Here is a 4,325-nt window from a genome sequence, read left to right on the forward strand (position 1 = left end):
AGCAGTGACGTGGCCGCGGCCCCGGCCGAGCGGGGCTTGTGCAGCCCGGCCCGGCAGCTCCCCCGCCTCGCTGGGACCCCGCTGGAGCCGGGGGTGCGTCCCAGGAACGGAAGCCTACTGTGCTACTCACAGCTCTTCATTTAGAGAGCATTAACAAAACAAAGCATCGTTTAGGCGTCGGCGTTTCCACTCTGAATTTAGGTTCCTTCTACTGTAATTTAAACCTTATAGGGGTCGTGTACAGCCGCTCAACCTGTAATTTACAACCAGCGCCGCTTCTGCTACAAACAACAGATACTCACGATCTCGTAGAGGAGGGTGTACACATCTGTGTTTACATTTAAGAACAGTCCTGTGGCATAGATGATTACAACAATACACATGCATCGCTCTTGTTTAATGTATAGTTCAACAGCAGCGCGTGCTCTCTAGGGAACAGCTTTGTATTAAAAAACCATTTCAGGAGGTTTAAACATAAAGCAAGCTCGAAGCAGCCTCCATCAGCAGATCAGTTTCCTCTTTACAGCGTTGCGCAAGAAACACACAGCATGTCGTCCCACAACCAGGCACTTAATCACATGGTAAGAAGAAGAATTGGTAAGATTATGCAGGCAGTGTGATGCTGAGCCCCTGTAACCTTCTTGCAGCTTGTGAAAGTAGTGCTACCCCTCGTTCAGTATAAATACATAGAAATATACTTTTCATAGAATACATACCTGATAAATACAGATAGTGCAAATAATACACAGCTAAGTATATCAGAATGTCCGCAACTGTCCTGTAGCATAATCCTAGGGAGAAAAAAAGTAGTAGTAAAGAGTAAAAAAACCCCCACAAACAAATATAAAAATGGAGTGTCTGGAAAAGAAATGCTCTTGTTTTTTTCCTGTCCTAAAACATACATAAAAGGAATTTATATACAGTTTTCTAGTTAAAAATACCTACAAGGGTAGTTCTGACACCATTGTCAGTTTTGCATTCCTAACAAAGAATTCCCTACAAAACTCCTAAATGTCATAAGTAACTGGCCCTGAAAGAAGTGTTTTTACTAGAGTAAAATTAATAAAAAGATATCTTAGAGATCTAGGCATTTGGCCTTGACCTATGGCTTTCCCCTTGAGACCATTTCTTTGGTGTGCCCTAAAGTAATCCTGAAAGTCTTTTCTGTTTAACAGACCACAAGAGCATACAATATATCATAGAAGGCAATTCTCTGGGTACTGCATTCATCAGTACTCTGTTCAAAGTGAAAAGCTTTCAGTACCTAAAGGGACTAAATTAGTACTTAAGTTATACTCAGATCTTCCTTTCTTTTCAAGTAAGAGACCCAGTTCTAGAGGTTTTTTTTTAAAAAACCCAACTGATAAAAGAAATTACCTGATTTACCTAGAAGCTCCATTGCGTTAAGACATAAAAAGAAAAATAGGGTTACAGGCCAGATAAATTGTCTGTTAAAGCTCAATAAATACAATCAATCCAGTTATTAACCAGTATCTTAAAGAAAAACTGGATTACTTCACTCAGTCAAAGAAATAGATCAGTAACCCTCATAAAGTATAAAAAGCCTGTGTGTACTTCAAGTATTATCCCATGCAAGGAGCTTCCCCCTATAACCAAGTGGCTCAGGCAGCTGTAAGAGTTTATATGCTGAGAACACCAACAACAGCCCTGACCAGCCTCACCTGGGCCCTCACCCACCCCCTGCTCAGGGACCCATTTAAGCTCAGCCATCAGCTAGCAGTCCTTATTTGAACCTTGTTTTAGCTCTGTTTGTCTGTTGTGTCTTTGTTGTGCTGTCTGTGCCTTGTTGAAGGCCCTGACCTGTAGGCTGATCTCTTAGCTCAATTTCAGAGCTTTCTTTTTGTTGTAGGTGTGCCTGGCTGTGGTTGCTGTTGCTGGAGCCTGAGATGTGTTCCCAGCACAGCCTCAGGGCTGCCTCTCTGCAGTGGTCCTTCTTCTCCCTGCTCAGGTCCAGCTGGGTGGGCTCTGGCTGGGGGGCCCTGCCCTGCTCTCTGCTGAAAAAAAGGCAAGGAGAGGTGCCAAATGATTTTAGGAGGTTTGAGTCAAAGGCAACCCTTATCTGAAAAGCCCAGTCTATTCTGGGCCTATGTTTATGTTCTGAACAGGTGACTAGAAAAGACTATATTCAGTATAACCAGACCAAAAGAGTCAAAGTCAGAAATGGCAGAAGTATAGATTTTAAAATATTTTTAGAAACTTTAATCAAAAGATTCTCAGAATAGCAGAAGAGTTTTTAAAAAAAACAGATGAACAGTGTAGGTAATGTAGCAGTGCTGTGTTGTCACTGATAAAAGACTTCTGTAAGATTAAAGCACTGGAGAGTTTTGTTTTTAGGATAAATTCCTAAATCTTTAAAGAAGTTGGATGTTACAGGTACAAACCCTCAAGTATTCAAGAAAAACATGTTTTACAAAATGCCCCGGTTACAGTAGAATAAAATAAATAAGAGCTGTTTACTCTCCTGAAGAATGTAAGATTTCAGTTATAAAATTGCAAGAGTTAATAGGCAATGTCCTTTATGGACAGGTGGTTCAGTGGACAGCTGAAGCACAGTTCTCTGGGATTTTTAAATCCTGCAGAGCATTGTCATTGTTAGAGGTTGTGCTAATGTGATCTGTATTCATCCACTTGGCCTGTCTGTTTTCTGCAGCACCATTTTCCTGCTGAGCACTTGATTTTTGACTTGTAGCTCTTTTTCATGAGAATAGTAGCATCAGAAAAGCAATGAAATGCTTCCTAGGTTTGGCTTTAGATGGTTCAGTGCTCTGGCTCTGACATAAGGTCTGGGCTCCAACCTGCACTCAGATCAGTGCTCCCAGCAGCAGTACATTGTAAGCACTTTGTCTTGGTCGTGGAAGAGATTCATTTGGATGCCTGAAATGAAATTAAACTAAAAAGTGAGGTTAGTGGGAGCTAAATGCAGTGTGTGTATGTGAACTCTATAATAATGACATTTCTCATGCTGCTTTAAGAAATACATATTGAACTCTCAGTCCTCCAAATGTGTTTGTACCTGTCTAGTACAGAGCCCCAGAGCTGTCCCTTGGATTACCCTCTGAAGGATCCCTGCCTCCATGTGGCTTGGCTGTTTAAAGCTGTGCTGTAAGCAAAGCTCAGGTAACAGCCCCAGTCCTGGGGTGTTCTGTGCCCTCCAAAATGGGGATGTGTCCCAGGAAAAGTCAGAACCCAGCTGAACCTCCACTGATGATTTTAAATCATGATTTCTTAGCTTGTAAATGATATTTACCTGAATTACAGCACCAGTCTGTCTTAATTAAGATATTGTACCTTTTTCATGCTAAACCAGTCCAATATTGTGTCCTAGACAAGAACCAGTAAAGAAGAAAAGTGGAAATAATAAAATAACCTAAATTTGCTAATAGTTTATTATATGATAGAGTCCATAATATGTTTTTTTTTAAGAACTATTTTATAATGTTAGTTTAAAACTGAGCTAATTACATCTATATAATGAAGCAAGTATACATTTTACCTTAAATAAATTAAAACCACTGAACTTCGTCTGTTGCCTCTTAAATATTTATTGCCTTTGTGTTCTTTAATTATATTCTCCTGTGTGTGACCTGAAGATTGCTCCATCAGGTGGCATAAAACTTCTGGATGTACTAAACAGACCATTTTAGATGTGCAGCAGAACTGGATTTGATGTCATCATTTAAAAATTACTCAGCTTCCCCTTAGTCCTTGGAGTTATGCCAGAAATGATTTCTGGCTCATGCAGTAGATGATTTTCAAAATTTTAAGATTATTATGAAGAGCTTCCTTACTCATGGAAAAAGAGCTACAGTGTCTAGAGCAAACACCTAATAATGCAATTCAGCTGAGTTATCTTTTAGTCTATTAATAATATATAGCAAGTCTGCTTCTAGTCTCTGAGGTTTTGTGCTATTTATAGAACACCATCTAAGTGGACTGTATTGATGTAATTTAAATATTTATTGTGTATGTATTGATATAACACTAATTAAAAGTTTTTTTCTAGTAAGTTAAATGCATATATTTTTCTGCTATGTTTTTGCTCTTCTGATACTAATCAGTGTTGATATCAAAAAGCCTTTTAATACTGAAACCAATACAAATGTCATAGAATTAAAAAAAAACAAAACAAACCCCCCCCCCCCAACCACCAAACATTTAAATTGTCTTGGGCAAAAGTATTTCTTGACTCAGATGTCTTTTGCAGCTCCTTTGCAGTTCCTTCAAGCCAGGTAAAAATCAGTGTGCAAAGTCATGGACTATTCAAGACTCCATTTTAACAAACAGGAACTTTGATACAGCTCCAA

The sequence above is a fragment of the Corvus hawaiiensis genome, chromosome 9 (genome assembly GCF_020740725.1).
Source record: "Corvus hawaiiensis isolate bCorHaw1 chromosome 9, bCorHaw1.pri.cur, whole genome shotgun sequence".
In the NCBI taxonomy this organism is placed as follows: Eukaryota; Metazoa; Chordata; class Aves; order Passeriformes; family Corvidae; genus Corvus; species Corvus hawaiiensis.